Source organism: Accipiter gentilis, chromosome Z, assembly GCF_929443795.1.
Source record: "Accipiter gentilis chromosome Z, bAccGen1.1, whole genome shotgun sequence".
NCBI lineage: Eukaryota > Metazoa > Chordata > Aves > Accipitriformes > Accipitridae > Astur > Astur gentilis.
Window position 1 is genome coordinate 57,532,625 of NC_064919.1, and position 13,862 is coordinate 57,546,486.

Below are 13,862 nucleotides of genomic sequence, written 5' to 3' on the forward strand. Positions count from 1 at the left end.
GAGCCTGGCGCTGGTGCTCACCACAGCAGGGAGGGGAAATGGGGAGTGGTGCTGCGGCCCCTAGCACTACCTAACTGTCTGTTGGTGACGTCAGGTACAGCTGGTGCCTACCAGACAGCTACACGGACCATTCCCGTCTGGGCAGCTCTGCCAATACCTCTCCGTGGGGCCACTTTGGTGCTACGAGGTGCTCATGTTGTGCGAGGGGCTGCCCTTTCGTGCTGAGCACCGGCTAATGCCCCCCCTGGCAGCCCATAGCCAAACCGGCAGCAGTTTGGTACAGGCTCCAAAGCAGGCAAAGGCCTGAGCCACAGCCAGGCCAAGAACTCCTCTAGGAAACCCACGAGGGAGGAGAGTGACGCAGTGAAAGTTGAGAGTACAAGGAGTCTCGTGCATACCTCTCCCATTGTAGGCCATGTGATTACAAGCCAACCGCTTCATCCCTTAAGTATGGGATTGTCTACGTGAGCCTTCTCTGAGCTCTCCCTGCTAGGCAGCGTGGCTGCACGCTGCTGGTCTCCAGCAATGAGATCTTTTGGCAACAACAGATCGTTGGATGAGCCCAATTTGAATTCTCCCTGGATGGCAACTGGGCTGCATGGCAGGCAGCCCTCCCCTTGAGCAGGGATGCCCCTCAGTATTAAGAGATATTAGTTGTTTCACTTAAATAAGGAAGTTTTGAGTAGGATGAACAACTTAAAGTCATAATGTTGTGTGATTTAGCATGCTGTTTGCTTAGCTTTACTTACTTCGCGTGAGCAGCTAGATTTGCTGAAGCTTTAGGCCGCAAGCTGTTAACTTGCACTGGGCTTTACTGAACGTGTACCGACCTAGTCAAAACAGGGGCCTCCAGAGGCGGCGTAAATCGGAAGGTAAGGAGGCTTGAAGGCTACAATGCTCAACAGCACCTGCAACTCGACAAGATAACGGAGGGCCTGTCTGGAGACAGAGAAGGAATCCGACAAGGAAGGAACCAGGAGGTGTCAGGCCAGAACCACAGCTGCACGGAAGGGCATGTGGGAGACGTGCAAAGAGAGCGTGAAGAATGTGTGAGGGGCAGATGAATAGTGTGCAGGGGTGTAATTGACCAGCGGTTTGTTTGCTCGGGTTGGTCCCTCCCCGGAGGCACCCCGCTGGAGCTGACCCTGCTGCTGTACCACTCTATTAAATCAGCTATGTGTAGAAGACGATGCCCGAGAGCCTGTTTCGGGAAACCAAGGGCTTGAACTTTGGAGCGAACTAGCACCGGATGCCTGCACCGATCGGGAAGGCATCAATAGCATGCTCAGCTTTGAAATCCTAACTAAGGAATATAAAGGATTGATTCTGCACAGGTAATTCCCCTGGCCATAAACTCTTGAGCAAGTCTGGGACTAAGTGTGGACCCAGCCTCTGCTGGAGAGGAGAGTTTCTGAACTCTGAGTAGTAGTTTCGAAAGCAGGGGGGTCTCTTCTGAACCTCGTGACTCAGCGGGAGGTTTTCCATACCCTTTGAGTGTCTTAGCCACAAACTGTTGACCAGGTCGGAGACTAAGTTTGGATCTAGCCACACCTAAGCTACATCAGGAGTCTAGAAAGCAAGGGGGTCTGTTCTGAACCTTGCGACTCAACGGGAGGGTCTCCCTTACCTTCTTGCACCTCCGATGTCTGTGCAAATCACCCTAAACCGATTCTAACTCAACTTTCCTTTGTCTGTTTCTCCCGTGTACAACGTAAAAGCGCGAACCTTGCCACTGAACTCTGTTAAGTTGCACTTTTAGGGATTCTTTATGGATCCTAAATCGCTCCTCCGGGACACCTGTGCTTGGGCACCTCTGCTCTCCTTCCGCCCGGCCCTCCTCATTTGCCTTGGAGTGTCATGTGGGAATAGGCAAGTTCAGGGGCACAGTTACAAGCTACTTCACAGGACGGGGTGGGGGAGGTTGGTGGGCTGCTGCCCCACGGCTCCCCTGCCATTGTCCTCTGTTGGCAGGGAAGTGGGACCGCATTGGTGCAGGCATCATTTCCCAGGGAAGTGTCTGTCAGAAACACTTGGAAGAAAAGCATCTGCTCAACTGTCTGCGAGAGGACGGCTGCAAGCTTAGAATCGTACAGTGACTGAGGTTGGAAGGGACCGCTGCAGGCCCTCCGGTCCAAGGCCCCTGCTGCAGCAGGGCCACGCAGAGCCGGTTGCCCTGCACGGTGTCCAGATGGCTTGTGAATATCTCCAAGGTAGGAGACCCCGCAGCCTCTCTGGGCAACCTGTGCCAGGGCTCAGTCTCCTTCGGGGTAGAAAGATGTTTCCTGATGTCGAGGGGGCACCCCCTGTGTTTCGGTCTGTGCCCATTGCCTCTGGTGCTGTCACTGGGCGCCACTGAGAAGAGCCTAGCTCCGTCTTCAGTGCACCCCAACTTCGCGTATCTGTATATGCGGATCAGGTCCCCCCTCTGCCTTCTCCTCCCTAGGCTGAACCGTCCCAGCTCTCTCAGCCTTTCCTCATAGGAGAGATGCTCCAGTCCCTTCACCATCTTACTGGTCCTTCACTGGCGTATGTCCACGTCTCTCTTTACTGGGGAGCCCAGAACTGGACACAGCATCCTAGGCATAGCCTCACCAATGCTGATGAGAGGGCAAGGATCACCTCCCTTGACCTGCTGGCAGCCGTCCTCCTGTCGCAGTGTAGGATACCATATTGCTGCCTCTGCTGCAAGGGCACATTGCTGGCTTACGTTCAACTTGGTTTGTACCAGGACCTTGTGGTCCCTTTCCCCAAAGCTGCTTTCTAGTAGTGTTATCCTCAGCATATACCTTTGCATCGGGCTGTTCCTGGGTGAGGGTCTTTGCACTTGTAGTTGTTGAACTTCATGATGGTGAGAGTGTGTGTTTGTGTTGGGTCTGTGTGTATGCATGTGCACACATGCCAATTAAAAAAGATATCATTCCTGTCCGGTTCCCAAGTTGGATATTTCTAGGGCTTTATGGAGAGTTTCTGTCTTTTAGATCTTGTCTTGAATGCCAATATTGGAAATGCAAGTGCATGAAATACTCTGAGCGGGTAACCTCTTGCATTGTCAGTTTGTTCCTTTTTCACAGTTTGCTGGCATGTTGGTGACGGTGAGTGCCCTGAAAAAATTCTTTACTGTGAGAGGGATGAGGTGCTGGAACAGGTTGTCCAAAAAAGCTGTGTATACCCCATCCCTGGAAGTGTTCCAGACCAGGTTGGATGGGGCTTTGAGCAACCTGGTCTAGTGGAAGGTGTCCCTGCCCAGGGCAGGGGGGGTGGAACTAAATGATCTTTAAAGGTCCCTTCCAACCCAAAGCATTCTATGATTCTGTGTTGACATCCAGGAAAATAAGGAGTTGCTACACTTAGATTCAACATGCTTTCCAAAAAACATACTGTGGTCAGGTCAACTGGCAGTAGAGAGCTTTCTTGAGTCTAAGATACTTAACTTCAGGGGTGCATATGAACTGAAAAGTAAGAGTTTGCATGCGTGTAGAAGCTTCCTTTGCATCATTATCATGACATAACATGTTTCCACAATCCAAATAGACTATGTGGTGGGTTGACCCTGCCTGGATTCCAGGTGCCCACCAAGCCATTCTATCACTCCCCCCTCCTCAGCTGGGCAGGAGAGAGAAAATATAACAAAGGACTCATGGGTCAAGATAAGGACAGGAGAGATCACTCACCAATTACCATCATGGGCAGAACAGACTCAGCTTGGGGAAAATTAACTCGATTTATTACCAATCAACCAGAGTAGGGTAGTGAGAAACAAAACCAAATCTCAGAACACCTTCCCTCCACTCCTCCCTTCTTCCTGGGCACAACTTTACTCCCAGATTCTCTACATACCCCTCCCAGTGGCGCAGGGGGATGGGGAATGGGGTTTACAGTCAGTTCATCACACTTTATTTCTGCTGCTTCATCCTCCTCAGGGGCAGGACTCACCACACTCTTCCCCTGCTCCAGCGTGGGGTCTGTCCTATGGGAGACAGTCCTCCACAAACTTTTCCAATGTGGGTCCTTCCCATGGGCTGCAGCTCTTCATGAACTGCTCCAGCATGGGTTCCCTGCGGGGTCACAAGTCCTGCCAGAAAACTTGCTCCGTGGGCTCCTCTCTCCACAAATCCATGGGTCCTGCCAGGAACTTGCTCCAGTGTGGGCTTCCCACAGGGTCACAACCTCCATTGGGTACCCACCTGCTCCAGCATGGAGTCCTCCACAGGCTGCAGGTGGAGATCTGCTCCACCGTGGAACTCCACGGGCTGCAGGGGGACAGCCTGCCTCACCATGGTCTTCCCCACGGGCTGCAGGGGAATCTCTGCTCCGGTGCTTGGAGCATCTCCTCCCCCTCCTTCTTCACTGACCTGGGTGTCTGCGGGGCTGTTTCTTTCACATATTCTCACTTCTCTCTCTGGCTGCCATTTCTGTCTGTCCCAGCAACTTTTCTTCCTTCTTAAATATGTCATCACAGTGCCACTACCACTATTACTGATTGGCATGGCCTTGGCTGGCAGTGGGTCCTTCTTAGAGCTGGCTGGCATTGGCTCTGTCAGACATGGGGGAAGTTTCCAGCAGCTTCTCACAGAAGCCACCCCTGTAACCCCCACCCCCCTCCTACCAAAACCTTGGCACACAAAGCCAATACAGACTACCAAAAATGGGGAAAAACCACAGAATACTTGTGTTGGAATTACAAATTTATACTGTTTCCTCTGGCATGTATGCAATCTCTGCAAAGTATCATGTTTGTCAAAGCATATATTATATAACAGAGTAATTAACCTAATATTACATTTAATATGAAAGGTATTGAAAAGGAATAAAAACTATATGAATGGCAAATGCTGCATGTCACCCTAACCTAGATAAGCAAGAACAATCAGAGCTAAATCTAATCAGGAGTCTTTCAACACTTGAACACAGGTTGTATGCATAAAATGAAGATTCACTAAAGCTATCACAGGTGAAATAATACTCAAAAAGCAGTGACTCTTAACTCTGGTCTTTTTTAATAGGGATCCTTTACGGATTCAGCCAAACCCACAGAATCTCTCCACAGACTGCACACACTGCTTGCTTGGTATCTACTCATAAGGAACACAGCTACCCTTAACGTGGCCAGAATAAAGTGGCAGTTTAAGACCTGCAGTAACACTTTGGGTCACTAGATGCCCCCACACCCACGTCTGAAGGTGCTGTCGCTCTGCTCGGACGCGCCGTGCTTTTAGACACTCACACTGCGGTATTTATTTAATAGAGGCTTGTTTCTTAGGCTGTACTCTTGTATTTGAGCTGCAGGTGTGATGTGTGCCATCCAATCTACTTAAAACATCTAACGTATTGTCCAATATTTGGTAAAATGAGGAAACATCCAACTCCACAATGACTTACCTTGCAGATGATATTTTTATTTCTCTCCTCTTTCTCCAAATGCACTGCATGTAAACAAGAGCATCAATGCTGCCTGGTCATGTTTCAGAAATAAAATGAATCTTCTTAGGGTTATTTATTTTAACCTGCCCCAATCTAACCATTAATAATATATGTTCTCGTTCACGTTTTAATCAACTATTTAGAGCAGATAAACGTGGATCATTCTGGTCTCATGACAGCTAACCCTGACCAAAGATCTTCCTATACGGTGTCTATGAAGCTCTGAGGATCACAAGTGTTAAGAACCTTCTCTTGTCCACATAACAGCAGTTTTGGGAATTGCATACCATCTTAGCACTGCTCCTGCTATGGTTGTTGTGAATTAAAAAATTCAGTAGACACATGCAGTAGACTACCAGTCATTAGCATTCAGATCCTTTGGAAAAAAAGGGCCTGAAAATAAAATGAAGGGAGATTGCTCTGAGTTTACATAAAGAAGAAAAATTCAATTTTGGATGAGGTGATGCAAGTGAAGAATCTACTTCCAGCCCTGTTAAGAAAAGAACTATGATCAAAGCAACAAAGCAGGAAGCTGGTCTTTATGAATTCAAGAAACAACAGGGGAAAAATTTGCAGAGTTTTCAAAAAAGCAGGAAACCAAATTTAAGAGTTTCCATTATGACAAAAAGGTAACTTCAAATCAGATTTAAATGTAAATCTAATCCTTCTTCTTCCAAATGCTGAACATCATCTTTGTTATAGCTCCAAGCCTTGGTTGCTGTTTTTCAGTTTTATTTTCAGATCTTGAAATATTTCATAGAATCATAGAATGTTTTGGGTTGGAAGGGACCTTTAAAGATCATTTAGTTCCAACTCCCCTGCCATGGGCAGACACACCTCCCACTAGACCGGGTTGCTCAAAGCCCCATCCAACCCGGCCTGGAACACTTCCAGGGATGGAGCATCCACAACTTCACTGGGCAACCTGTTGCAGTGCCTCACCATCGTCACAGTAAAGAATATTTTCCTAATGTCTAATCTAAATCTACCTTCCTTTAGTTTAAAACTGTTGCCCCTTGTCCTGTCAGTACAAGCCCTGTAAAATAGTCCCTCCCCATCTTTCCTGTAGGCCCCCTTTAAGTATTGAAAGGCTGCTATAAGGTCTCCCCCCAGAGCCTTCTCTTCTCCAGGCTGAACAACCCCAACTCTCTCACAGCAGAGGTGTTCCAGCCCCTTGATCATTTCTGAGGCCCTCCTCTGGACCCACTCCAACAGGTTCATGTCTTTATTGTGCTGGAGACTCCTGAGCTGGATGCGGCACTCCAGCTGGGATTTCACAAGAGCAGAGTAGAGGGTGACAATCACCTCCCTTGACCTGCTGGCCATGCTTCTTTTGATCCAGCCCAGGATACAGTTGGCTTTCTGGTCTGCAAGCACAAATTTCTGGTTCATGTTTAATTTTTTGTATATCAGTATCCCCAAGTTCTTTTCCGCTCAACCCATTCACAACCTAGTCTGTACTGATGCTGGGGACTTCCCCGACCCAGGTGCAAAGGCAAAAAATCAAAACCAGAAAAATTATATATCCAAATTAAAAGAACACATCTGTGCTGAAACAAAGCATGAGAAAGTTTCTTAAAGGAAGCAGGCTTAGAAATTTGTGAACCAAAAATGACAGCTGGAATACAGCCTTAGCTCATGTACACAATGCCCAAGATTTGTAAGATAAGGGCAAAAATGTGTAGAGCTATTCATGTACAGAGAAACACATCTGTATTATTAGAAAAAGAGTTTTTTTGTCACATTTTTGAGAAATCAAAGGAATACAGCTTTCTGTGTGTGAGACTTTTGTTGCCAACTGCAGCCTTGAAGTAGGATATGACAGAAAAGAGTGTCTCATGCAGCTGAGATTCCGTTCTGTGATGCACTGAGCAGAACTATGGGAAAACTGTAGGAGGGAGGAAGGTAAAAAACATACGTATCTCATCATATCCCCTCCCACCTAACAAACCTATGTCCAAACTTCTCTGGACAAAAATTCTTAAAACATTCTTGATAAATTGATGTTTTGTTTTCCTGCTTGCAAGCAATTAAATTCAGCCAAATCTTTGCACAATTCCTTTGGGTTTCAGATTTTGAAGAGTATGTTGGAATTCCAGAGCAAACAGTGGCAAATTTCATGATGATATTTAATGGAAAAGATGTCTGACACTTTCTGTTCCCTATTTTCAGGGAACAATTTTGTCTCTTTTAATTTCTTTCATTCACAGGCCTTTAGACATAATTACAGGATACTAGTTAAAGAACAGTTTGCTATGAGGGTGTGGATTATGGGATGTGATAGAGGATGGACACTCCCACTGAAATCAAGAGGGTCTTCCTCTGTGAGGACAGCTGTGTAAAATGCTTCCAGGTGCTGCTACTGGAGCTATGGAAGTTTTCCACTGCATTGTCTGAACTCTGTTATCAGTGAACCCTTTGATTTGCGCAGAAAATGCCTAGTCCCGGATGTCTAGTTCAAATGAACTGTTTGCTTTGGTTCATTTCTCTTCCTTTGTGTACTCCCCTACTCTGCCATACATGTATTTTTAGTTCTGCCCGTCTCATCCTTTTGCTGTAGCTTCCAATGACTTACTATCATCTGTTAACAATTTGCAAGTATCTGTTTCACATCAAGGCATGTGAAAACAAAATCGGGAAAACAGTCTTCCTCAAAACTGACTCACTTCACTGGCAGCCAGAGTGTCCTCATGTAACTGAGGTAAGATACTTCTGAAAACAATCACTGGCAGGTAGACCAAAAAGCACTAATCAGCTTGTATAATGTAAGTATATCTGTAATGAGAGCTGTATCTGTCATAAAAGGATCTAATGACACAGAAGAGGGATTTCCTTCCCCTTGGACTGCTGGTAGCTTATTGTCCTAAAAGTTCAAGGATTTCTGGAGTCAGGGCAAAGATTTTTATTAACTGCCCAGAGGTGCCACAGAGAGGCTGAATGGCAGGTCATAGATGTATAAATGTCCTGATCTGGACAGTCCTTACAATTTAATCTCATAATGTAAAGCTGTTACTGGCTTACCGTTAATACTTGGGAAAGATGTTGATTTTCATGAAAGTAATGGATGGGGAACATGACAGTCTCCTGTTATTATAATTGCTTACCAAGATAAATAATACAGAAAAGGCCATTACAGAAATTTCTGATAGCTCTGCTTTCTGCTAATGTATGAGGCCTCTAAGTGTCTAGAAAGAGGACGCTGTTTTCTACATTTCTGTTGGTTCACATATCTCCCGAGTTCACATATCTCCTCCAAGTGTCCAGAAAGATGACGCTGTTTTCTAAATTTCTGTTGGTTCACATATCTCCCAAGTGTTTTCACACAGCCTCAGAAACACAGCTATGTAACCTCTGCTTTACTTTAACTGTATTTTCCTATCAGCTCTATTTCAAGGGATGCCTAAACAATCTGTGATGATTTTTATAGGATTAAAGCAGGACTCCTTCATTAGAGACTATAAATATATCTCTGAAGAAAGACTGGGAAGACAGAAATGTTTTGCAAACAACTAAAATACCGTATTTGGTCATTATCTACTTTTAACTATGTAGCCCTGTAATAAAGTATTGCCATTGCTTGTAACAGGCCATAAGCCTTGTACCGGATTTCCAAGGCCTCAGGACTGAAGCTTGTCAGACTTGCTCTGTCTGAACATTTTTTGGCCTGCTTGCAGCTTTGCTTTGCTTCGTTTAACTGTGACAGCAGTTTCTCCACTTTATGAGTTTTCTACAGCTAATTTATTTTTCTTTTTTATCTTTACATGCTACAATGATAGTATTAAAAAGGTAATAGTAACAGGCATTTACAGTGTAGAATGACATTTATGACTCTAATATGATGAGATAATGTAGAGAAATGCAGGTCTCGCACAATACCAGAGCCTTGAGATGTGGAGACATGAGATACAGCATACATAGGCTGTTAAGAGATGGAGCACAGGGTTGGCAGTGGAGACCTCACAGCTACAAACAATTCACCAGTGGTCAGTTAGAGAAATGCAGACATGGAGCTGGACACAACTGGTTTTAGGGGTAGCAAAGAAGACAAAGAAACTATCTAATAATGTATGTGGAAGGCACTGTATATAGTAAACTCAGATGTAATGTGGAGCTGCAGACTAGTGAAGAAAGAGCAAGGTGTGAAAGTATGTTAGCAAGCATCCAAAAATAACTCCAAGTGGACTCTAGAGGGAGGAAGAAGAAACCATCAACATGAACATCCTATTCCTCCTGGTGGAGGACTGCAGATGCTGATCGCTCACTGTAATACCTGAATGAAACCATTGACCTCGGGGTCTAGGGAAGGAGGGGAGAAGGGCGAACACAACACTGGGAGAACGGTAGAAACTAAGAACTGTGTTGGAACAATTTTAACTGTATTATTATTATTATTGAAACTTTTCAGCATAGACATATCCTTTCTTGTTCTGTAATAATTACATCTGGATTAATAATAATTCTTGAATGAGGCTGTTAAGATTTCAATTACGCTAACAATAAATTTTTTTACTTTATAAATAAGGTGTATTTCATCTTTGTCATAAATAAGGTTTTGAGTGTAACAAGCTTGGTGTACAGACAGTAAATTTCTGTCTCAAGAACATACATTTCCTAGGAAACTTAGAGTTTGGGGACAACCCCTGTTATGGATGTTTTTATTTGCTGTACTCAGCAATTCTGGGAAGAATAATGCATTAGACTGTTTAATAAAGGTAGGAATGACACCACAAAAGTGATACTGTCATATCCCTCTTTGCAAAGCATAAAACATTACTTAAATCTAAACAAAGAATCACGCCTGTACAGGTTTGGTTTGTAAAAAGTCGTGGATTTGCAACTTTAATTATAAGGCAAACAAAGCTAACATTTCACACTACATATTTCAACCTATATCTAATTAAAAAAGAAAAATTTTACTCTCAAACGTTTTTGATGGTATACATTTTTGAGGGAGAATTTCCAACTATATTGTGTATGTATGCCAGCCTTCATTGGATAAGCTCTTGCTGCCTTTTTTTTTTTAAGGCTGATGAATGGGGTAGCTTGTTTAAAAAATATAGCGTCACAACCTAATTCAGGGCAGGATCCAGATCTCTAGTCCAGCCCATGGCCCAAATCAGGGTCTGACTGGGCTGCTCAGGGCTTTATCCAGCTGGGCCTTAAAAATCCTCGAAGGGCTGAGACTCCTACTACTTTGGCTCCACTGCCTGACTGCATGAGTGCTGCCACACACCTTAGTAAAGAGCCTGACCCTGCCTTCTCAGTAACCTCCCTGTAGGTGTTAGAATGCTGCTGTTAGGTACCCCTGAACCCTTCTCCTCTCCAGGCTGAACAAGCATGGTTCCCTCAGCCTCTGGCAGTGCCTCTTCTCCAGCCCCTGACCATCTTAGTCACTTCTGCTAAACCTGCTCCAGCTAATCAATGTCTGTCTTGTACTGGAGGGCCCAACACTGGCCACAGTAATCAGATGTGGTCTACTGAGGAGACTTGAAGTAGACGGACGCCTGTAAAGTTGAAAGCAGACAACAGACAACCCTTTATTGCTAACGCACACACATACTTATAGTCACATATTCTGCAAAGTCACTGTACACGCGCATAAACATAAGATATAATTGGTTATACTAACTCTGTACATGCGCATAAACATAGGACATAATTGGTTATACCAGCTAAAACATGTGAAACTTGTCTCAGTCTAATTGGTCAAGATAAAATGCCGAATTGAGGTTCTTTGTGCCAAGTTCCCTTTATCGTGGAAGGCGCACCTGTGCTCTTCTAATTGACATCTTTCTTTTTTTGTCTGTTTATTCTGTTCAAGGTCTTCTAAAGGCATCTGGAATGCTCTTGCGACCATTAGCTAAATATGTGTCTGCAGTCTACGGAGTGACTAATAAAGGGGGATAATTGCTTCCCCTGATGTAGTGGCTACCCTCCTGTTAGTATAGCCCAGGATGTTACTGGCCTTCTTTGCTGCCATGGCACGTGCTGGGTTGTGCTGAGCTTGCTGTCCACCAGTGCCTCCCAGGCTTTTTCAGCAGAGCTGCTACCTCGCTGGTCAGTCCCAGCCTGTTGCAAGTAGTGTGTCCTGGGTGCAGGACTTCGCACCTGCCTTTTTGTCAAATTTCTTCAGGTTCCTGCTTGGCCCATTTCCCCACCTGATCCTGCTGAACTGCAGCTCTGCCCTCGGGCCTGTCCACTAAGGTCTCACGGTTTGGCATTACCTGCAAAGCTGACGAGGGTGCACTCTGTCTCCTCCCTGGGGTTATGTACAGATACTACACAGGACAAGGTCCCAGGGTAGACCCTAACAAACTACAACTTCTGGGTAGGGTACAAAACTTTAACCGCTACACTGTGACCTTGACTCCAGCCAGTTTGTCACCCATCTAATTGTCTGCCCATCCACCTAGGTAAAGTACAAAAATTATGTGGGAGACCATGTCAGATGCCCTACCAAAGTCAGTATATACTCTTCATGTAAGAAACCATTTTGGTATAAAATAGAACACTTAGGAAGTAGTTAGCTGACAGTACTAAAGGAATTCTGTATCAAACTCAAAAGAAAGGACTTAGGTCTCTAAGGAGAAGACATGCCAGGAACTCTTTTGACAATGTAAGTCTTAACAAGCCTCTTCAAAGAATTTTTTATGCTTGAAAAAATGGTGAGAAATCTGAAAGGCTCTCTATCAGAAAGAACATTTGGACTTGTTTGAAACAAGATTTCGATTACTATTCAGCCACCATGAGGGCAACTTCAGCTCACTGAGCAAGAGTCAGGATGTTATATGTGTGAATAAGGCATCTGGTCAGTAAGCAGAAACAGGTAATTCAGAATACAATGCAAGTTGTATTAATTAAATATTGGTTACTGTGCTAAGATATGAATAATTAACTCTGAACAAAGGCAATCAAATGTCATGTTCCAAACATCAAAATTATGGCTGCAGAAAAAACTCACATGCATGTTTTTAAATACAGAATAGCTGTGGAAAAACATCGTATATGAACTAATGAACCAATGACCCATTTCAGTACTACATACGCTCCCGTGATTTCCCTTTCCACTTCTGAATGTCACAACTATTGCAGAAAACCACTATGACAATGTTTGGAGTCTGGCAAAGATAGCCAAGGGAGGGGAACGATCATTTATTTTACTACATAATTTTTTTATAAGTACTCACTTTTGTTCTTCAAAGGCCACATGTTAGTAAGAGTGTGTGAGTGTGAGAGACAAGTGCCTTTCTATCCACTTCTACCCCTTCTTTGCATATCCTTTATGAAGGTCAGCCAGGTTTCTAAGTAGTCTTCAACAGTGGGATTATTTTAGCAGTCCTCTGCAGAGTTTTTCCCAGCTGCTCAACAGTGCATGTAGAGAGGCTGAACCTCAGGTTCCCTCTTTAACAGGCAGATAAATTATTTCTGCTTTTTATACATGGTGTCTTTGGAGATAAGGGTTAATGATCTCTCTGACAAATCTAGTTATTTGTTGCATATTTATTTAATATAATCTTCCATTTTTCCACAGGTTTGCTTTAGGGAGACTCAGATGTTCTCTACACCTTTTGTGGACTTCCACCTTTCAGAAGTCTGTGAAGTGTGCAGCTTAAAAGGAACAGTATGTCTTCTAACATTTAAAGGGCTTTTTGTTGCCAAATTTTGTTTAAGACTGTGCTATTTTGGCAGACTGAGATGTTGCCCTGGGAATATCCATGAAGCCCTGAACGTTTCATTCTTCCTGTCCTACTGCATTTAGAATAAAGGTATTACTGCGTTCAGTTATGGAGGTTCACATTACTCAGTGTAGTAAGATTTATGCTCATACCAAGATTTCCATGCTAAGCCAGTGCCTTCCTACTTAATTGTTAAGGTGATTTATTTTGTCAGCTAGGCAGCTTTTGAGCTATATTCCTGTTTTCATACTGTTGTTAAGTACCATACGTCCATTTGTCTCGTTTTCTTCCTGCTGTTGCAAGTCTCTTGTAAAACCATTGAAATTAAAAAAGGTTTTAAAGCGGAAAGCTGAATTTCATTCATGTTTTGGGTTTAGCCCTGCTTTCTGTGAGATCACTTTTTCACTGCAGCCCTTCTAGCTCACAGTGGTCGAGACCCACCAGCGTGTGTCCAGAAAAGCCACAGCATGTGAGAGAGAGCCAGGCAACGAGCCCTGTGTCCCCTCAGTCTGGGGAATCCTCACGACAGCTCAGGAGGGAGAGTGGGAACCTGCTAGGGCAGGGACTGAGGGCCCCGGGGGCAGCCGAAACGGGGCTCCTGGGCAGAGGGGCTGCGAGGAGGTTTGTCAGGGCCAGTTAGAGCAGTGACGCCCTACCATGCTTTACCTTCTAAAATGCGATTTCCTTATTATCCGCCCCCCCCCCCCCCCCGGTGCTTTTACGTAAAGGATCTTCCCTTCCTGCCCCTGACTGACAGCCAGAAAA